The sequence below is a fragment of the Lycorma delicatula genome, chromosome 6, assembly GCF_047948215.1.
Source record: "Lycorma delicatula isolate Av1 chromosome 6, ASM4794821v1, whole genome shotgun sequence".
Classification (NCBI taxonomy): Eukaryota; Metazoa; Arthropoda; class Insecta; order Hemiptera; family Fulgoridae; genus Lycorma; species Lycorma delicatula.
The window spans coordinates 117,502,967-117,527,098 of record NC_134460.1 but is presented as its reverse complement, the minus strand read 5'-3'; the positions used below and the strand labels follow the sequence as shown (position 1 = coordinate 117,527,098).

General features: G+C 30.0%; 2 protein-coding genes across 2 annotated transcripts in view; one reads left to right on the top strand and one right to left on the bottom strand.

The window, feature by feature from the left end:
- CycH (cyclin H) overlaps positions 1-19,245 on the bottom strand; it is a 132,884-nt gene extending 113,639 nt beyond the window's left edge. The window contains exon 1 of the mRNA XM_075368378.1: positions 19,110-19,245. The gene's annotated coding sequence lies outside the window, so the exon portion shown is untranslated. The remainder of the gene's footprint in view (positions 1-19,109) is intronic.
- Positions 1-24,132, top strand: part of LOC142326150 (ATP-binding cassette subfamily G member 4-like) — a 179,931-nt gene that overhangs the window by 76,650 nt on the left and 79,149 nt on the right. The gene's annotated exons all lie outside the window — the stretch shown is intronic.

Sequence of the window (24,132 nt, the reverse complement as noted above, 5' to 3'; positions counted from 1 at the left end):
CTGAGAAAAGTTAGTTATTTTGACTAAATCTAAATCTGTTTCGACATTATGATTTACAAACAGGGTAAAAAAACCTTTTAATTTTTTATTTTTGTTCTCAAACTGTTTTAGTGTTTTTAAATTATGGGTCTTCTGGTAGTGTTAATAAAATATAGGAACCCTTAAATAACTTCAATCGTCAAATATAAAAAAATAAAATTTAGCAAATGCTTCTACCTCAAAACGATTTATATTTTCCGTATCAGATCACCGCATTAAATGTCCAAAGTGGACCTCCAAGAAGTGGGTAATCCAAAAATTTTAAATGTGGAGGATAGGATTGTGATGTCATTTTAAAGAGGATTAATAAAAATTAACATAAAAAACTTCAGACTATTTTAAACAAGATGCAAATCTGTTTAATATTTTTCACAAATACTTTCAAAAATAGGCTATGATTCATCTGAAGTAGTGATATCGTTTAGAAAAATAGATCATTTTTGTGATAGAAACATTTACTAAAGTTTATATTTTTAGTGTTTCACGGTGGAGTAGTTACTGTAGATCCCTTTTGAAATTAGCAGTGAAAATTATTAAATAACCGCCAGTTTTGTTACATTTATTGTAGCCCGAAATTTAACGCATCAAATATTTTAAAAATAGATTGTCACTAATTTTACACTTTCCGTTTAAAATTTTTGGGTTGCCTATTCATATGATGATCCCCAAATGGGGACCTGTGGGTTGTAGTGGGCGAAAAAATAAAATGTTTTGAGGTGGCAGAATTAGCTAAATTTCATTTATTTATGTTTAACGGTTGAAAATTTATTTAAGGACTTCCATACTTTATTATTATATAAGAACTATTAATCAAAAGGTATGAAAGCCAGGAATCAGCTGACGCTTTAAAACTAAAAAAAGGTGTCATAACAGAAGAATTCAGGACAAAGGACAGATTTAAATTTAAAAAGAAGTGGAAGAATAAGAACTCTAAGAAAAGCATTAAAAGTAGTCCGTAGTTGGCTGAAATTAAAAATAAAATAAATTTAAAAAATAAGAAAATGAACCGATATGTGCATAGTAAAAAAACTATCATATGTGGAATTAAAAAAAAAAAAACTTTCCAAAAATTTCTATAAAATTAATTGTAAAAAAAAAAGAAATCTTGATGGAAAAAACAAATAAACATAAAACGGCTAACTGTTGGACAAATGGTGATAAATAACGATAATGAGTAACGAGACACGTTTCTCTTAAGTCAAATTGAAAGTATTCAACGATATGATACGTTAGGATACATAAGTACAACACGAAGGTAGTATTTCTTGACTTGATAAATATGTGTACATGTATGTGTGTTTGCAGTAAGCGGAGCGTTGTAACATAGTACAGCAAAAATTAGATTTCACTGTCTTCTCAACTAACAAGCTTGTTTAGCCGACCGGCTGAAGTTACGAACTGTATACGTTTTATATAAACAAAAAGATAGTATATATATATATATATATATAGTTTTTTTTTTATCTGTATATTGAATGTTAACGTATATAGTCTCTCTTAAAAAGTAAGAAACTGTTCATGATGAGTGGAAATGAAAATGCCGTCCGTCCGCTAAAAAGTTGGCGCGGTAGTTTGTTGTGTTTGTGAAACCAGTTCTGTTATACTCGGTTATAAAAATGTTGTATGTTAAAACCACTTTCTCCATTTGTGACCAATTCATTAATCCACTTACTATCGCTTCGAGTTTATTAGGAAAAAAGTTCATTATTAAAAAAATATGGGTGTATATATAATATATATATATATATATATATATACACACCCGTATTTATATGTATATGTATTCCGTGAATACATATATATATATATATATGTATTCCGTGAATTTCTTATACAGTTATATAATTATTAAATATATAAGTTTACACAAAATATTTCTTTTATGGTATTTACTCGGGTTATGCAAAATATTATGGATTTCTGTTTTTTAGTAAGTTGAGAAAGGACTAAAAACAAAGTTATCAATTCCTATTCCTAATATTTAAATAGGAATAAATTCTTTAAATGAACGATATATAGTTTACTTTTCCGGGTTTTATATAAGAGAAAATATGGTGATAATTAGTCAAAAAAAACCTACGGATTTTTGACAAATCTAGAAATTTACACCCAAAGAAGTTCATTAAGACCAAAAAATAAAAAATTGAAATAAACTTTTTCTGAATGAATCTATATATGTAGTACGGTACGCTTTTAGTACGCGTTGTCGTTAAATATAATGAGACTGGATGAATCGATTTGTTCAAACATGGTCTATATGTATATATATATATATATATATATATATATGGGGCATTAAAAGTACTAAAATTTTCTTCACCTCCTCAGAAAATTTGCACACTTTTAATTTTTTACTTACGCAATTTAGAATAAAAACTATTTTATTAAAAATATATAGCGCTTAGGATGTAAACTTTCAGCAAAAAATTGGAAAATTCTTATTTGCACACCCAAAAATTAAGAAGTCAAAATTGATTTTTATAATGTGTGGTCATTTTAATTTAAAATAAAAAAAATATTAATAAAAAATTTGTTTTCTTTAAATAATAGTTTAAATGAAAACAGTTGAAAGAAAATACCTTAAATCATTCGATAAACCAATTTTCGAAATACAGCTTCAATTTCTCACTGCAGGGAGAATAATAAACAACTGTATTGCCAGATTTTTTATAAAAGAAAGAAGCTAATTTTGATTATTAAGGAAACGAGGCTATGATTTATTTCTTTTTGTGTCCTAACTTAATGATGAAAAATAATATATTTGATTCAGAGTACTATAAAACAAGTGTGCCTTAGCACCGCCTGCAACACCTACGGATGTTTTTGTGTGCCTGACTGTATAATAATGCAATCTCTAAGGCAGATGTTAACAGCCTAGAGTTACGCATAACTTTTTACGTTGTCGTTACTGGTGTTTGACAAAACTGCATATACGTTTAAATAAATTTATTATTGATTTATTAATAATAATTATTAATCTTTGATTGTAAAAAAAGCTTTTATAATAAATAATATTCTATAACAATAAAAAAAAAAAAAAAATAGAAAAAAATCAGAAGTTATTTATGAAATAAAGTTTACGTACTTTTCATTTTAAAAAAATGTGTGTATGTAATTTGTAGGCTACAAGGTAGTCATGTTATGTCCACGCTAGATTTTTTATGTTTCGCTATCGAGCAGTTATTTAGAAAGTATTGTAGATTACGTTAGAAGCTAGCTGTGAAGAATATTAATGGACTGCCATTTTAATTAACATTGTTTTAGCCTAAAGTTTTTTCAATGCCCTTTAAATTGATTTGTCACAATCCTACCCTTTCCATTTAAAATTTCTGTGTTGCCTTGAATAGAATAGAATGTTTTGAGATAGGAACATTTGATAAACATTATTTCTTTGTTTAATTATTGAAAATTTTTTTGAGGGTTATTATTCTTTAACAGGCTGAGTACATTTAATATAATAAAATAAAAAATACAACCACTCTTTAAAAAATATTACTTGTTTAAAATTAAACAATAAAACTATTTTTGATGTCATATTATAACACTTCGGCTTTATTAAAATTCTGATTTGAATAAATTACCAAACGATTTGAAACATTAAATATAATTTTTTTTTCCTTTTACTGTATTATTTTTAACTTATCACGTACACTACTACTACTGTATTATCATTAACGACTATATTAGGTTTAACTAGTTATACATTTTTGAGAATCTAAGAAGTAATCGAAGGAGACCTTCGGCAAAGAGAATGACCTTCGGCAAATTACTTCTTGTCACTGAGACGATATTTAAAATTAAACCAAAAGATTTATTTTTACAAAATATAACCCTGTTATTTACTTTTAAACACCTTACATTAGGAATAATTGAATAAATCTGAATTTTTTGCATATCATTTAAATTTTACGTAAATCTATACTCAAATATTTGTCACTTGATGTTTTCAAGATTTTTATTTTATTCTCTACCTACTTCACATACATTTATCATTATTATTCATTTTTATTGGTGAATTATAACTATTTACCTTTTTTTATTAATTATTTTTGTAACTAATAATGCTGCTCTTCTGATCGAGATATTCTTACGATTTTCCTTGATCCTTCCAGGAAAAAAATGTTATATTTATTTTTTGTTAATTTCTTATCTGAATAAATTATTCATTTATATCAAAGTGTGTTAACTTTATTTTTATTTTTACTTCAAACTGTTTCATTGCATACGTGATTTTCTGCAATTGCCTTAGAAATTAAACAAAATTTTAAATTACATTTTTTAATTTAAAAAAAAAAAAAAATAATATGTTTTAATTTCATGGATTACTAAATTTTTAAATTATTTTATGAAATTGTTCATAAGGATTAGTTCAAAACGATACCAAGTGAAGTTATAAATATTTAATAATTTTTAGTCTTGTCACTGCTGAAATAATGAACGAAACAATTTGATATTTGATTGGAATAAAACTGAAAGTCCTTACTTTAAATAATTCGTTAACTAGCTAATATTTTTATAAAGAAAAAACCAAAAAAAAACCAGAAAGAGGCTAAAATAGAAGAAAACCTATAATAAAGGGGAAAGTATGGGATCGTGCCAAAAATGGGGAATTTTTTTGAAATCTTTATGTTTTAGTGTCGAACTAGTTCATCTAAACAAAAAAACAGAAGTATATATGTACTTGTGTCGCACCTTATATCTCAGGATTTACCAAACTGATTTTCATCAAATTTGACTCAAATTGAGGGCACTGATATACTAATTTTTTTCAAGTTTCGTAAGGGAGTGGGGAAATCGCGAAAAAAACTGATTTCGGTTTTCTTGAGAGGCATTTTAGAGAAAACTTTAAAAGAAAATTTATTACGTACAATCCATTGTAAATAATCACAAAAAAACATTTTTCAAAAAATCACCCACCACCTCTTAAAACTGAAATAACGTTTTTTGTTCTTTTTTTTTAAACTCCCTTCGGTTTAAAAATGTAAACAAATTTTTTTGAAAAACAAATATTTTGACTTAAAAAAAATATCGGGCTACGATAACTTTATTAACAGTGAAAAACTAAAAGAATAACATTTTTTCAAATGTTCCTATGTGATAACTAGAGACTGGATTATATGCATTTGCATATGCAATAGCATATTAAGCCCATTCTCACCGGTTATTGAATATTTTCCTTAAAATCTAGTGATGATGCATATTTTCGTTATATTTACAATATTTTTCGGTACGGTACCTAGTTAATAAATGAAATCTTAAGTTGTAGCCGGCAAATCCTATTAGCCGCACGTTCTGAGAGCGCACTTAGCAGGCGCGCGTCTATTGTTTTTGTAGGATAATATTATTATGAGGCCAAGTAAAACACACACTCACGCGAGACAAGGACGGACGATACCGTTCTGCGTCGCGCGTGCCTACTGCAACACTCCTCCCACTAGGCAATTAAAATACGCATTTTACGGTTGACGCGTTCATTGCATCGGCGTTCAAAATTCAAAGATTTTCTGCGAAAATATTGCTTGAATCAAAATATACCAGTTGAATTAACATTGCGCAAAAAATAATACCAATAATTTACATGCCTGTTCTGGAAGAAATACGCAATGAACTCAAGGATAGCATTATTTGGATTTCAGCTGACGAAACTACCGACACTTGTGGCCGTTACATTGCGAATTTAATTGTCGATGCATTAAAACTAAAGCTCTCTTCTTTCTATTTGGTGGTCTGCAAACACCTTGAAAAGACAAATCATTCTACGATCGCGAGATTTGTGAATGAAGGTATTAAAAAAATATTTCCTGAATTTTCTGCAGATGAAAGAGTGTTTATATTTCTCTCAGATGCTACTCCCTATATGATCAAGGCAGCCAAAGCTCTCCAAGTAATTTATCCGAATTTGATTCATGTGACGTGCTTTGCTCACGGAGTACATCGACTCGCTGAAGAAGTACGATCCACGTTTGGGAATGTAAATAAACTGGTTTCATCAACAAAGAAAGTGTTTCTTAAGGTATCTGCTCGCAATAAGGCCTATGAAGAAAAATTTCCAAATGTTCCTTTACATCCCGAACCAATGGTAACTCGATGGGGAATGTGGATTGAAGCTGTGCTGTTTTACAATGAAAATTTCGAGGCCATCAAACGTGTAATAAACGACTTCAATAGTGCAGAGGCTATGGCAGTTTGTCAGTCAAAGAAAGCATTTAACGATTCTAGTAAAAAAAAAAATCGCATTTTTCCCATATACCTGCGAGTATTAAAAAACTAGTAACTCAAGGTTTGGCGTTGACTGAATATATTCAGTTAATGAATAAAATCTGCCAAATGAACTCCGCATTGCCAGAGATATTCCCGTGTAATCTTAAAGAAAAATTTGAAAACATTTTGAAAAATAACTCAGGCTTTGAACCTTTGTGTCAAATTGATAGTTTTATTAATGGGACGGGTGAACTTTTGCCAGAAACAATAAGTGCTAACATAACACCCAAATTCAAATACTACCCAGTTACATATCCACTTAAAATTGTGGATATGGAGCGATCCTTTTCCACTTATAAAAATATTTTGAGCGATCGAAGACACAATCTTACTACCGAACATTTGGAACAGTACCTGATTGTTTACGTTTACAAAAGTAACAAAACGTTAAATAATTGTTAATTATTGAATTTATTGATATGTTATTCATATTATTATATATTTTCATATTCATATTTATTATTTATTATATTATTATTAATTCATATTAATTATTATAATTATTATTTAATTATTATTGTATAATAATAATTATTATTATAATAATAATTATTATTATAATTAATTATATTATTATTATAATTATTATAATTCATATTTATTATTTTCATATTATATATTTTTATATATTCATATTATTATTTATTTATGTTAGCATATTATTACTTAATAATAATATGCTGATTTTGAAATAAAAAAAACTAAAAATTACTATTTTTTTTTATTATTTAAAGTTGCATATTTTGACACTTTTCATGCATATTTTAAACATTTTTCTTGCATATTTGCATGCATATTTCAAGCTTTTTATGTTGCATATAATCTGGTATCTAGTGATAACGATATACTTTTTTGGTATGAGATCATCATACTTCCAAATCCCCATAAGAAACAACTCAAAAATTTAAAATCGAGAATGAAGGGTTGTGATGTAATTTTAAATGGCAATGAAAAACAAAACTGATGTAAAATACTTCAGCTTAGGGTATTCCTAACCAAAATGGAGGCAATTTAACGTTTTTCATAGGTAAATTATACTTCAAGTAATAGTTTTATATCGAAAAACAGATCGTTTTTACGTAAGAAAATTTGATAATTTCAATTTTTTTTAGTGTTTCATTTTGAACAGTTACTTTAGAGGTACTGCAAATTACATTTGAAACTATCTGTAAAAAAATATTTGTTCCCCATTGGAATACTTAGGGTGCTTGGACTGTAGTGGTCTAAAATCAAAAAATAGATCATTCGAGGTAGGCGTATTTGAAAAAATTAATTTTTATGTTTAACGATTGAAAAGTTATTTAAGAGTTTCCATACTTTGCTAACACTGTGTGTGCGCGCGCGCGTAAGAATATACAAACATTCACGTTTATATATATATATATATATATATATATATATATATTAATGTAAATGTATAATAAAAGAAGTGAAAAATATGGGTTCAAAAAATTATGAAAACATAAAATGGTAAGAAATGCCCAATTTCTGTTTCCTTTCATTTTATTTGTGATAGTTGAAGAATGAGTTGTGTAGCATGTTAATTTTTCAATGCATTTCTAAAAAAGATTTACGTAAAATAATGTAATTAAAAACTATAAGAAGAAGATAAAATGAAGGAAAAAAGAGAGACAGATAAAGACTGCTGAGTGGGTGATAGATAATTTCACAACTTTGAATTAATAATTTATTTATGTTAAAATATCTTTCACTATTGAGTACAGTTCACTCGTGGTGCTAATAACCTTGGCCAGTGCAATGCGATGCAATGCGATGATGCCATACTGAATATTCACGTGCAGTGACGTTACTTAAAATTAACGTCGTAACCGCCATAAAAAAAGAAACAAATTATTATCGTAGTTTTAGATAAATGAAATAAAAAATTAAATGAAAGGTCGTTTAATTTATTAGCTATCTTCATTATTCTTTATTCAACACAGGAAGGAACCCCGATTTTCGTTTGGATAATTATAAAAAGAATGAAGTAAAAAAAATTTCACTCTTGTATATTATATATACAAGTACAAATAAATAAATAAATTCATGTATATAGTAACAGAAGGCTGGACACCCAATTACTGTTTCCTTTCATTTTATTTATGATAGTTGAAGAATGAATTGTGTAGCATGTGAAAAATGCCAAGTCTGACTGAAATTCGTAACTGGAACACGCTTAACGAAAGGTAAAGACCCTATCTCACTCTACTACGGAAGTCGGTGCATATATAAAAAATTATGTGATTCGTTTAAAGCAACCTGATATAAAAGGAAAGAGAGCAATGTTGATCACTGTGCAGCCATTACTTCTGGTGAATAAAATAAATGTTTCGTGTGTAAGAATGAATATTAGTTGTACTTCAATGGGCTTTGAATATTGATAAAAATAGATTTGACACGGAGAAAAAGTCAACATGAAACTCCTTTAGTCAACACTTTCCAAAGTAAACCATACCACCTAAATAATCCTACACCAGGTATATTACATATCTAAGAAATCCTATACCATATGTATAGGATTATTGTAATTTTTGAGAATGGTTAAATAATTTTTGGGAGTGACTTGTGACTCATGCTGGTCGTCTAAACTGTTACAATTAGTAAAAGTACAGGTGTTTGTACCCTGTTCATCCTTAAAGTAAAAATAATGTTTAACACCTTATAAATGTGCATGAACTGAACAGACAAAATGTTTAAAATGAAGAAAAGGATTTATGACGTCTATTTTTACCAAGAATCAACCAATTTACAGAGGCTTATAGTCAGAGGCTGTAATAACCTCGACTCTCAGTGTGAGAGGACATACAATAATCATGACTGACAAAATACAGAAAGATTTCAGACCAGTGGCGGCTCGCGTATAGGTAATGTGGAACTGTAGCACCCCCTATTTCCACTTAATATTATCGATAACATTTATTATAATGAGTCCTTTTTTATTTAATTATTTCTTTATGGTTATACAATATATAATCCTTAAGCCTAATGTCAGTAGCCATCCCCCAGTTAATGAAAAATATACAAAAATCGTTGTATGGAACTGTGCGTTTCACAGTTCCAGAAGTGTGGTGTTTGACTGTTGTAGGAAGCTTTACACAAGACTGCGAGGGGAGAGAGAGAGAGAGAGAGAGAGAGAGAGAGAGAGAGAGAGAGCACTGTCGTTCCCGCAGTGCCGACCCTGGCGTGTTGGTGGAACGTAGTTTTTTTTTTCACCCACCGGGTTGGTCTAGTGGTGAACGCGTCTTCCCAAATCAGCTGATTTGGAAGTCGAGAGTTCAAGCGTTCAAGTCCTAGTAAAGTCAGATATTTTTACACGGATTTGAATACTAGATCGTGGATACTGGTGTTCTTTGGTGGCTGGGTTTCAATTAACCACACATCTCAGGAATGGTCAAACCGAGAATGTACAAGACTAAACTTCATTTACACTCATTACTTATCATCCTCATTCATCCTCTGAAGAATTATCTTAACGGTAGTTACCGGAGGCTAAACAGGAAAAGAGAGAGAATGAGAGAGAGTTTTTTTTCACTCCGCTTGTGTATGAAAGGATTTCTTGTTTGTTCCCTTTTCTAGTTTAGTCGATGGAAGGAATATGAAAGCGGTTTAGTTGTTATTTCAGCAGTGATCAGAAGATGGCGAAAAGCAAGGGCTCTTCGGTTGCCAAATCTGTCCAAAAACAAGCTGGAAGGGCGAAAGAGAAGATAATTAGTAAAAACTAATTAAGTATTTGTTTCTGTGTACATAGAAATTTAAATTATGCATCATTGAACTATAGTGTTTTTAAGCGGATATTTTATTTAGTTATTATCTAATAATACTAAAAAATATTATCTGTATTGACATTTTGTTATTTATTCGGTTAAACCGAATACATATAACCGTGTACCATACTCTTGAATGTGATAAAATGTAGAATTAGATTATTAATCTGCTTCCAGTTATTCTATTGATCAATTTTTTTCGGTTCTTTTATTTTACAGAAAACTTTAACCATGGTCTTGAAAAGGCCCAGAAAAAAATTTTCTGGAGCAGCACCCCTCCATGGGGGTGCTGCTTCCGAAAGGGGGACGGTGCGTCCCGCAGAGGACGCACCGTTTTTGAGATACAGCCTATTTTTAAAATTCGGCAGAATCTTTTTTAATGTATTGAATAAGTTACACATATACGGGTGTAATCTTCTTTAATGTATTTGAATAAGTTACATACATACTGGAGCAATTTATTGAAATCGATTATCCCGATTTCGCTGAAAGCAATGATGTCCGATTTTTTAAAATTAATTTAAAAGTGATTAAAACTGTTAAAATTGATTTAAAAGTGATTAAAACTGTTGACCGAGTATGTTTTCAGTTCATTTCGGCATCAATTTCAACGAATCCTGTGAAAAAGGCGTAACTCGAGAACGGCCGAACTTAGACGGATGAAAGTACCGGCATTCGATTCAAAAAATCGGAAAGTACCCTCTGGGTTAATTAAGCCTTTCAAAATCGCGTAGCTAGGACGCACCGTTTTCGAGATACGGCCTATTTTTAAAATTCGGCAGAATCTTTTTCTGAACCTCGGGTATTGATCTATTTGGTATGGTTTTTGCAGTAGAGAGACGCTTGCATCTGGAAAATGGCGGAGAAGAAACTTCATATACGGCTGTAATATATTGGAATCGATTATAGAAAAACGGGTGTAATATATTGGAATCGATTATAGAAAAAAACAGAGTCGGGTTTTGGTATGCTTTCTGCAGTAGAGAGACGCTTGCGTGGTGAGAATTTAACTGAAAAGTGGCAGTCGACTCGTGAAAAGAGACCTCGGTGGATTCTTTAATGTATTTGAATAAGTTACGCAGGTTCAGGGCCACTTTATTGAAATCGATTAGTGAAGAGACTCGTGTTTTGGTATGCTTTTCGTAGTAGATAGACGCTTCGTGGTAAGAATTTAAGTGAAAAGTGGCGTTCGATCTTTTGGAAAGAGACCTAATATATTGCATCAATCGTTCTTTAATGTATTTACTGGCCTTGGACCTGAGGTTTTCATACTACTTAGAATTTTTGTAACATGAAGAAAAATACCATTTCTTAAAAGCCAGTTAACGACTCTTTAGATATATTTCAATATAATTCCTAATCACGGAATATAGTAGCATAAACTACCCCACTATGATGCTATACCACTATTAATTCCTAATCAAACAGACTTAGTGACAGATTGACAGATATGATTTATATTTATATATATTTTTTTTTGTCACTAGGATAAGGATCAAGAATAGATTTATCAAAATATTTATTTATGCGTATTATAGATTTATAATAAATTAATATACCCGTAGCAATAAAGAATACAAATTAATACAATAATAAACTAATGCAATTTTAATAACAAACTAAATACAGATTAACTTATTATGACAATAATAATAATTTCTCGTACACATATTCTGTTAAAATCATTTACATTTAATTTGAAAGACATTATATGAAAATGTTTTAATTATTTTAATAGTTAAACTTTTTTTAAGTTTTATATTTTTTTAAATATTTTATTTCAAAGATGCTCTGAAGGTGACTATTCAGCAAAAGCTCTAAGCGATTAGAAAAATGAAATAAACCTGTATAAATAATAAATTGATTTAGTATGATAATTAACTATGAAGGAAATAATGTTAAGTAAAATATATATATTTAAATATAAATTATTAAATTTAATTGCTACTTTTTCCGCTTTCTGCCAAAGCAGAAATTTCTGTGAAAGCTTTTAAATGCCATTAAAGAGCTTCCTATATGTTTTATTGAAGTAAAATGAAATCTATTTCAATGTATATGAATTTACATATCCATCATCTCTAAAGTTATTTATAATTCTTTTATCTAAAAAATCTTTTCTAAAGAAACCAAGATGCGAAAAGCGAAAGTACGTAAGGAGGAGATCTGCTGAATGATTTTTCGGCTTGGAGAAAATGGCTTATAAAATCTCCTACTTTGTTTTCCACATCGTTATATTCTTAACGTAACCGCGCAATTGACACGATATTTTTGCTATATAATTAGTAAAATTTGGAGTTAACTTTTTGAAATTACAGGGGTACAAATCAACAAAAACTATCCTCCTCTCAAAGTATTCGAAATTATAGAATAAAATAGAAAATACCTAATATAAGAGTGTATTGATTTTTTTCGTATAAAAATACACACATTTTTACACCGGGTATTCGTTTTAAAACGCAATCGAAGCAAAATACTTTCTAGAAAAGTTAATTCAATAATTTCGGACGAAGAGGTTGGCAGCACTACTTACTGTTGTTTTATAATCGGCTAATATAATTTTCTATTTCTATTTTTGTAAACATTTAGTTGACTTTGGTTATCTGTGTTTTTTATTAAAATGAAATGTTTTGGAATACGGAAGAAAGGATTCCCGGAGGATAAACAGGAAAAATAAAAAGGCAAAGCCTATTCTGAAGTTCCATCTTCAGTAAAAAACTGTTTATTATAGTAAGTATACAAACACTCGCAAACAAAAATATATGTGTTACATCCAAAATTAATCCCATTTTTTTTAACGAAAACTAAGTCTCCAAAGAGCAGGTGTACTCATATTATGTACTACAAACATAAAAAGCAGGTGTACTCATATTATGTACTACAAACATAAAACCATGATCCTTCAGACTAATTTAAACCGTGTGACATATCGTCAAGTATTTCTGTATAAGTTATTTTTATTAAAAAATTTACATTCTTTAGTAATAAAACTACTTTCTTAATTTATTTATTTAAAAAAAACCTAGATTTCTTGTATTTTTTAATCCATTTTGAAAGTTTATTATAAATTGTACTTGACAAATACCCAAAACATTTCGTATAAAATGTGTTAATTGGCCTTGCCTACAAATAAACGACTCATTACGAAGTATATCATTGTACAAATTTCTCTGATTACGTAAATTTTCATTCCTATTGTAAAACAGCTTCAGGACCTTGTGCATAAACATGTATTTTGATCGAAGGATTTTTACATAAAAAATAAAAGCTGAAATGATTCCGTATTCCTCTTTTATAATTAATCTGAAAAAAAGATGTTTTTCTTGACAACTATTAGATGTAAGTTTTATTCATAATAGGTAACTCACCAGTATATTAATCTATAAAATCAATCTTTTTATATGGTAAACAAAAGTAAAACTACGTATAGTAATCCCGTTATACTACAAACTAAAAAAATAAAAATAAAACAGCCCTGTAACATTGACTAATTCTAATTGTTTATAAAAATCTTCCTTGAAAGCCTATTAAATTACATATACACATTTTTTGCTGCAATTCATTTAAACTTATTTCATTTAAAAGTGAGATACGATCCTCCAATTCTTTAATAAAGTGGACAGTTACACAATTGCTGAAATATTAGTTTTTATTAACATCAAATATTTATACGGTTATTAATTCAATAATCTTACATGAAATATTAGAATAGAGAGTAAAAGTCCCTTTATTACTCGTATTACTGTCAGTATTATTCGTATTTTCGTGAGTTACTAATTAATAAAATTTTCAGATTTCTGGTGTGTCGTATAAATAAAAGTTAGTAATAATTAAACATTAAGAAAAGGTGATAAATATAAAAAGGAAGAGAATGGTAAAACCAAAGAAAGAATAAAAAGATTAAGAAAAGATGATAAATATAAAGAGGAAAAAATCGTTAAGACCAAGGAAAGAATGAAACGATTAAGAGAGAATGACGAATATATATATATATATATATATATATAGAGAGAGAGAGAGAAAATTTTAAAACTAGATAACGTGTACACAAATTAAGATCAGAAGAATCAAATCAAACAAAAGAGCGCGATTAAATGATTGGTAACAAAAAATAAATAAATGAAATGATGATCAACTCTGACTTAAGGAGGATGTTGCCCGACAATATCAGAGGAGTAATGAACTAAAAGATAAGAATTTTTTGCAATTTATTAAAGACCGGGTATATATGCCTCAGTGTATATGTTGTACTTGTGAGGGTCTATTTTTCAGTCACTCTGTAGTTAACTTTAACGTAGATAAAATTAAACAGAAATTCCAGAATAATTAAATAAAATTAAACAGAATTAAACTAGAAAATCCAAAAATCATACGATTCTAAATTATAATTTTCAATTAATATCAAACAATCGGATGTTTCACCAAATCTATTACATATACATATATGTAATAATGCCTATTAAAGTATATAAAATTTTATTTCACTGGTAACTTCTGATTATTTATCATAAAATTTGTTTACAATCACGGGTTAATAATTATTAATAATCAATATATAAATTGAAACAAAAAAAGTAAAAAAAAAAATAAATTAAAAAAAAAGGAGATGAAGTCTGATTCGAACCGATGTGCCTTCCCTTGTAAGATCCAAATATTTCATTAATTAATTAAAATTTTATTTGAAAGTCTGTCAATGAGGGCTTATTACTGCAGTTAAGAAAAAGCCCAAAATTCAAATTTATTTGGATTTTGGATTTTTTTGGATCACTCGATTGCATTCAAATAAGGAGGTGCACAACTAGATGTTACAACAGTCCTAAATCCAAAACTTCAACTTCCTACGGCTAATCGGTTTTTAATTATGCGAGATACGTACAGACGTCACGCCGAAACTAGTCAAAATGGATTCAGGGATGGTCAAAATGTATATTTCCGTTGAAACCTGAAAACTGAAATTTTTCGCAATCACAATACTTCCTTTACTTCGTACAAGGAAGTAAAATAGTTTAATTTTTTGAACTATTTATCGATTTAATAAATAATTATGGGATATTTATGAATGATAAGTAAATGCAACTAAATAAGTCGGTGGAATACAAATTTTTCTACTTCAAAAGTGAGAGAAGAGTTGAATGTTAAGCTCCATGTAAATGGAATAAAAATTCTATTATATTATTGTAGTTTTTTAATTAATTTTTTCGGTCAATTTTTCAATGGGTGGGGAAAATTTAATATCTTATATTAGATAAAAGAATAATTTAATTAAAAAACAACAAGATAATTTATCTGAATAAATTAAATCATTTGTTATTACAAGAAGGACTTTTCATGTATATATATATATATATAAAATAAATAAATAAATCAAGGGTAAACAAGGAAGTGTTACGGAAAAATTTATTATTTATAAACATTACACTGGTTTATCGTTCACATTGAAAACCATTCATAATTGAAGTCGGTTCTATTTATATGCTTAAACTTAGCTACTAAAGATCATTACAATAAAAAATCATTAACAAGATAAATATAAGTTCATTATATTACTATTTATTTATAACTGCATACGTAAATTTTTTCTTTTTTTTTACTAGATAGTTAATAATTCATAAACTTAACCTCTACGTACATTATTATTATGGTATAAAAATATATCAAGATATCAAAACTACTGTAAGAGAGAGATAAAGGAACTTGTTTATTTACATAGACGGTTATTAACTGTATAGAAAAACAGGGTGTACTAAACACAAGTTGATATTCATGATTTATCTATTTTTTTATTTCATCACATGAGTCCAAGGTTATGAGTAGGAAAAATAAATGGAAATTTTGTAGCGTGTGAAAAATGTCATGTTTGGCAAGGATTTGAATCCGGAACCTCCGAGTGAAAGGCCGAGACGCAACCATTCCGTCACGGAGATTGGCGGATTTAAATTGATTACAATATTATTTTTATTCTTGTTTAATAAATCTTTAATAGAGTTTTTAAATTTAAGTTTATTTATGCAAAAATAAAAATCAGTTTTTTGTTCTTCAGCAAAAGTTGGGCGAAATGCTTGTAGCATTTTAAAATAAAATAAAGTAGTAGATTTTCCATTCTCTAGTGTAATTTTTGAGGTACAACATCCTCAGATTACATTCAATACATTTTGGGTAATTTTTTACGTCTAGTATGCGTATTATTATTAAAATTCATGATTGTTACATCTTACACTGATTTAACAGAAAATTCTGCATGAATATGTTAAGTGATTTTTTTTAACGGAATTGGAAAACTTTCCGACGTTCGATGCTGGTAAGTTGATATCTTTAATGGTATAAAATTCAGGTAATAGTTTTCATGGATCGATCCTGGCAAAATTTGAAAAATTTAATCAGTTTTTAAAGATTTGCTCAATATTTCCTTCATAAGTAATCGAAGTTACGAGCAGTATTATTAATTAACAAAGTTAAGAAGTAAAAATGAAATGAAATTAGTTATTTAATTAAGAATTAACAATTATACGAATTGTTTCAACCAGTTTTAACGCTCAATGAATTTCTAATAGCTGTTAAAGAAGTCTTACCCCGAACCAATATCTTCTGATTAATATCTTTTGTACTCAACAGATATTACTTTTCTAATGTAGATTAAACGTTTTGAACTTAAAAAAAAACCCCGGAACAGCTTATTTTTTCTTTCTTTTTTTTCTACGCAGGAGAAGAAAAAATCTACACACAGACGCCCAGCAGTCCGCACTACTGGGTGTGTGAGGTTTCTCGCAGAAGGCGGGGACTCGCTAAACAATCTCTCCCTATGACAACATGCCCCGACATCCACTGTAATGGCATTCACTGTCGGGGCATGTTGTTTTCCTACGGGTTTCAGAAGTCCCACACACATCATCAGTAGCAGCGACCCGAGGGCCCCAAACTACCTCCATGTACAGGCTCTCCTTATCCTGCCCTCCTCGTGCGTTCCGGCAAGACTGCAACTGTCGGCACCTCCACAACATCTTTGTAGCTCTATTTCTCCCCTATTGCCTTCATCCATGGGGGTCCGTGGCACAACCTGGGGCATCTCCCTGAATCCATTGGTCACTGGGCAGACAGACGGACTCACCGCGTCAGATGACGTCAACTCCATTCCTTGGCTGTTCATCAGCCAATGAATGGAGTTAGCATCAGCTAATTTTGGATTTAAAACTACTTACATTTATATTTTATATATATATATATATATATATAACTGTAACCCTTAACAGAACAGAACGTATTTGTATTTTTAATAGAAATTATTTTGGTAATATTGTTTCGTACAGATAATATATATATATATATATATATATATATATATATATATATATATAAAGAGAATTATTACTATTTTTGAAAATAATTCATCACTTTTTTCGTATCAAACAGTTTGAAATGGAATATGTTTGTTACGCAAGATTTATTTATATTTTTTGAAACAGAATAGATTAATTGAATTTTCTATTAAATAAATTATTGCAGATAATATTTATCCTTTTATTTATTTAAAAACCTTATGTTTCAAATATTTTTATTACATAAACGTGTATTGCCATTATTATTATTATTATTATTATGAAACAAACATTTTATTTAATATGTTTAATAATAATTTAGTGAAAATTATAATATAATAATTATTTATATGCTAAATAAAAAATAAAATCATATCAGTGTGATACAAGCTGCAAATTTATTCTAAATGAAAAAAATAAATATTTTATGTAATAACATTAGATGCTTGTGATGTATGACTGAGAGGTCACTTATGAATGAACATATGTTGCAAAAGTTAGTGTCTGTTCCACTCTTTATCTCTGTTTGGTTTGGATAAAAGGTACGCTTTTGCTAGATTATAGTAACAAAAACGATAGTAAAATATACGTACCATCTCTCTTTTTCTGTTTAGCCTTTGGAACCGCCGTAAGGTACTAACTAATACTTCAGAGGATGAATGAAATTGAGGATGATATGTACGAATGTAAATGAAGTGTGGTCTTGTATCTCAGTCGACCATTCCTGAGATGTGTGGTTAACTGAAACCCAACCACCAAAGAACACCGGTATCCGTGATCTAGTATTCGAATCCGTATAAAAGCCTTTTCTAGGATTTGAACCTTAAAACACTTGATTTCCAAATCAGCTGATGACGAGTTCACCAAAAATAAATATACATACCTAGATCTGAAGAGATCATTAGGAGTTAACCAATATCAGTTTGATCAACCGATAATATTTTAAGAAATTTTATTTATTTTTTTTTTATATACAGAATGTATTTGTGGTTTGCATAGCCAAAAAGATTTTAGGGGGCCTGCTTTATTCCTGAAACTGGCACAGTCACTCTCAAGATAACAAAACAAACATAATACCATACCAGCGTTAGTGAGCAGTGAAGTGGTTTTCCATTGCGTTCTTTACTGACTCATATGTATTGTTGCATATCGGTGTCTAGCCTATTGTTTACAAGAAATGTTCAGCTCTAAAAGAGATACTTCACTTTGTTCATCACAAGGGTTAACTGCATATTGAACATAACTACTTTCAGAGAAAGAAAACTAACTAGCAGCTTAGTTGTTTTACATGTTAGTATTTTAAGTTGCTACATTATAATGTAAAGTTTGTGTATTATAACGTAACTTTATGGTTTGACAAAGTTTTCTTTATCTGTCAAGCTATAAAGAAGACTGGAATAAATAGATTAAAAAAAGAAATTAATATATCTCTTTCTGTAGTAAAACAACGGATCACATAGCTCCAATATAAATATAATTTTATCACTATTCACTAGGAAAACAAGAATCTATTACAGCTAATCAGTAATAGAAATAAGTAAATTATCTCTCCGGTCTTATATTTGATTTCCTATTTTGTTAGATGTTGTAGAAAAAAGAAATACTGTATGAAAGATCAGTAGGTAAAAGAAAAACCTTCAATATATTCATAAATTTTGCATTAATTTTTTTTTAGAAAAAAAGCAAAATTTATTCCTTTTTTAAAAACTCTACAAAATATCGGTTTAATACTTACTGGTTATTTTAGCAGCTCTGAGATACATTAATTCATATTCGTCGTTCGTAGGTCATTCCAGAACAGCAACCTTTGAAACCGCCTACTTCACGTATTATTATACGAGCACGAGTATAATGTCTAGGTTGTGTAGTACTGACCTTATCTACAGTTGGAATATATTTTTGTAAGTTAGTGTACTCACACTAAGAGCTTTCCATCTATTACAGCCGTAGCGTTGAGTCACGTTATAAAAGTGATGTTTACTTTTATCGTACAGCAGATATTGTTTTGTGTTCTATTTTCTCTTTAATATTTTTAAATTGAGTAATGTAATGTTTATTTATAATTTTTAAATCATAATTATTTTACTTTCTGTAACATTTGTAAAGACGTTCTTTGTTCAACACTCGTTCACACTGGTTTATCGTCGAGTTAAATTAAAAAAATAATGACTAAATTAATAGTAAAACTTATAACTGTTTAATTTTACTTTATTTTATAAAAGAAAAAATTCAATAAATTAACAATCGGGAAATAAAATAAATAACCTCATACTTGACTTTTTGTCAAGGTTAAAACTAATTATTAAGCATCACACTTATCCGCAAAGTTATAATGCCATTAACGAAATAATAATTATTTATTTATTTATTTTGCACAAACAAGGTAGAATGGAATGAAAGCTTTGATATGCTCAACAATAAATAGCTTTTTTTTTGTCCAGTAATTTGACTGGTTTGATGCAGCTCTCTAAGATCTCGTACCAGGTGTTTCATTTCGGTATAGCACTACATCCTACATCCCTAAAAATTTGTTTTACATATTCCAAACATTGCCTACCTGCACAATTTTTCCCATCTGCATGTCCCTCCAATATTAAAGCGACTATTCCAGGATGCTTTAATATGTGGCCTATACGTCTGTATCTTCTTTTAATTATATTTTTCCAAATCCTTCTCTCTTCATCAATTTGCCGCAACACCTCTTTATTTGTCACTTTATCCACCCATCTGATTTTTAACATTCTTCTTTAGTACCACATTTCAAAAACTTATCTTTTCTTCTCAGGTACTACGATCGTCCAAGTTTCACTTCCTTATAAAGCTACACTCCAAACATATTTTTTCAAAACTTTTTTCTGACGTTTAAATTAATTTTTTATGTAAGAAAATTATATTTTTGATTGAAAGCTCGTTTAGCCTATGCTATTCGGCATTTTATATCGCTACTGCTTTGTCCAACTTTAGTAATTCTACTTCCCAAATAATAAAATTCTTCTACCTCTGTAATCTTTTCTCTTCCTTTTTTTATACTCAGTGGTCCATCTACATTATATTTATTACATTTGATTACTTTCATTTTGTTCTTGTTTATTTTCATGCGGTAGTTCTTGAGTAGGGACTTCATCCATGCCATTCATTGTTTCTTCTAAATCTTTTTTACTCTGGGCAAGAATTACTATATCATCAGCAAATCATAACATCTTTATCTTTTCACCTTGCACTGTTACTCCGGATCTAAATTATTCTTTAACTCATTAACTGCTAGTTCTATGTAAAAATTAAAAAGTAACTGGGATAGGGAACAGCCTTGTCGGACTCCATTTTTTATTACTGCTTCTTTCTTATGTTCTTCGATTATTACTGTTGCAGTTTGGTTCTTGTAATGTTAGCAATTGTTTTTCTATCTCTATACTTGAACCCAACATTTTTTAAATTGCTGAACATTTTATTGCAGTCTACGTTATCAAATACCTTTTCTAAGTCTATAAATGCCAAGTATATTGGTTTGTTTTTCTTTAATCTTCCTTCTGTTATTAATCTGAGTGCTAAAATTGCTTCCCTTATCCCTATACTTTTCCTGAAATTAAATTGGTCTTCTTCTAACACTTCTTCCACTCTTCTCAATTCTTCTGTACAGAATTCTAGGTAAGATTTTTGATGCATGAGTAGTTAAGCTAATTGTTCTGTATTCTTCACATTTATTAATTCCTGCTTTCTTTGGTATCATGACAATAACGCTCTTTTTGAAGTCTGACAGAATTTCCCCTTTTTCGTAAATATTACACACCAGTTTGTATAATCTATCTATCGCTTCCTCACCTGCACTGCGCAGTAATTCTGAAGGTATCCTGTCTATCCCAGGAGTCTTTCTGCCATTCAAATTTTTTAATGCTCTATTAAATTGAGATCTCAGTATTGTTCTCCTTTTTATCCTCTTCGACGTCCTTTTCTTCCTCTATAGTACCAGTTTCTAATTCATTTCGTTCTTATAACTCTTCAATAGATTCCACCCACCAATCGACCTCTTCTTTCGTATTATAAATCGGTGTACCATCTTTGTTTAACACATTAGATTTTATTTTATACACCACAAAATTCTCCTTAATTTTCTTTTATGCTTCGTCTATGAAGTGTAATCTTGTACATTCTCAGTTCGATCACATTTCTGAGAGGTGTGGTTAATTGAAACCCAACCACCAAAGAACACCGACAAAACCAACCACCAACAAAACCTACTCCTGCCTACCCTTTATTTGACGCCGAGTTAATTATTCTAAAATCATCTGACCAAAAGTCGTTTTCCTTTTCCCACCGAACCTCGCTTATTCCTACTACATCTAAATTTAATCTATCCATTTCCCTCTTTAAATTTTCTAACCTATCAATCTTTTTCAGACTTCTAACATTCCACGCTACGACTCTTAGAATGTTATTTTTTAATTTTCTGGTGACCTCTTCCTCAGTAGTCCCCATCCGGAGATCCGAACGGGGGGCTAGTTTACCTCCGGAATATTTTAACAAGGAAGGTGCCTCCATCTTTGTTATATGAAAATGCAGAGAGCTATATTTTCTTGGAAACAAACAGCTTTAGTTTTCCATTGCTTTCAGCTGCGCAGTACTCAGTAGATTGAATGATGTTGATATGGCCGTTTAAGTCTTCCTGACCCACACCCTTAACAGCTACTGAAAGAGCTGCTGCCTTTTTCAGGAATCATTCCTTACTGTCTTACTGTCAACATATACCTCTCCGATATGGTTGCACTTTCGATCCAGCTACTCTGTATCACTGAGCATTCAAGCCCCTTCACCACCGGCAAGGTCTCGTGATTCAAAGAGGGAGTAAATAGTATTATAAACATAAAAATACTTATACACAGATTCTTAAAGTTACAAATTACACTATCCATAAAATTCAGAGTAAGTTATAAAAGAAAAAAGTAAATTTAAATATTATCAAATTACATAAAAATCTGGGTAGATAAATAACTAGCTCAACGGGCTTGTCTAACAGTTAACGCATCATCGCAAAACCGTTGTTTAACAGCTGATTTTCGAAGTCGAAGGTTGTGAGGTTCAATTCACTAAGGTTGTGAAGGTCGATTTGGTGAGGTTCAAATTCTAGTAAAAGTTAGTTACTTTTATACAGATTTGAATACTAGACTGTGAATACCATTGTACTTTGGTGGTTGGGGTTCAATTAACCACAACTCTCAGGTATGATCGGCCTCAGTATGTACAAGACTACACCTAATTTACATGTCATATATTTAACCTCATCACATTGGGCCGTGAAAGGGTTGATTACTGTTCACTAACTGAACATATCACAACGTACACATTAGGAAAAAAGACCTACACGTAAAAAATACACGTAATTATTAAATTAAAACAATTTCAATAATTTGATAGTTTATTAAAATATTCATAATTCATCACCACAACACCAAATGTTTAATATTACGGAAACTGATAACGTTTCAAAAAAATCAGACCCTCAATTTATTCATTATGCAAAGACGCATTCTGTTCCAAGTGTAAGTACAGTACTCAAGCTAACTACACACAAGAAATTTACATAATGTCGGAAGATAAAAGGGCACGTTAAATTTCTCGGAACTCTTAATAGTGTGAGATTGCATTTGTCCGGCCTTGTTAACAATATTATCATCATGATCTGTGAAACACTCGTATAACTTTGTATCGAGAGTAACTCCAAAATCCATTACCTTATGCTGTCGACCAATGATGTGAGAAACAAAGTGTCATAGCCAAACAAAGAAATATTGGTCTTCCTCGAAAAAGAAACCAGCAGTATCTTATTAAGGGACATATGACTAACCTGAGACCATGTCGATATTTCTCTGTAGTAAAACATGATCCTGCTATAAGGAGGTCGAAAGAAAACTTTTCAGATTATCATCATTCATGGGTAACATAAAATTGTTAGAATTAAAAAAAAGCTAAAAAGACATAAACTGTAACTATAAATAAAATAAAATGCAACCCGTTCTCGATATGATATGTTCGAGGTCGTCTGCCAGACTAACCGAAAATAAATAGACAAGAAAAAAGGTAAAAATTAATTTTAGTTAGGCTAGCCACGCACGACCGACTTTCAGTTCAACATAAGATAAAAAAATGATACAGCTGTGCTTTGCGATCACATCCAACTTAAAATTGGATGTATCAGTACGAAATACATTGGTATAAAAATGGACTTCGACAAGTTGTGTTGTGTGTGCGCGCGGGCACGCAGAAAAATAAATTGTGGCCTCCTCCATTAACAAACACCCACTTAACAAAGGGATAATTTTATAAGATTTATTATGGAGTTACGGGTCTACTCACAGAAGTTTTATGATTACTGCAGATTAAATATCCGTGCTGCATAACAATAAAGTAGTACAGTATGAAATACAATTTAATACGTAAGTGACCTCTAAAACATCGAATGGAAAATTCCAATTCGCTTAGAAAGACGTCATGTCTTCACGATACACGTGGACTGCATCGATAATAATTTCAACAATTACAGCATCGCGTTGGGACAGATCGTTCGTAGATTTTCTTTCTTTTTCCTGTTTAGCCTCCGGTAATTACCGTTCAGATAATACCTCAGAGGATGTATGAGGATGATATGTATGAATGTAAATGAAGTGTAGTCTTGTACAGTCTCAGTTCGACCATTGCTGAGATGTGTTGTTAATTGAAACCCAACCACCAAAGAACACCGGTATCCACGATCTAGTATTCAAATC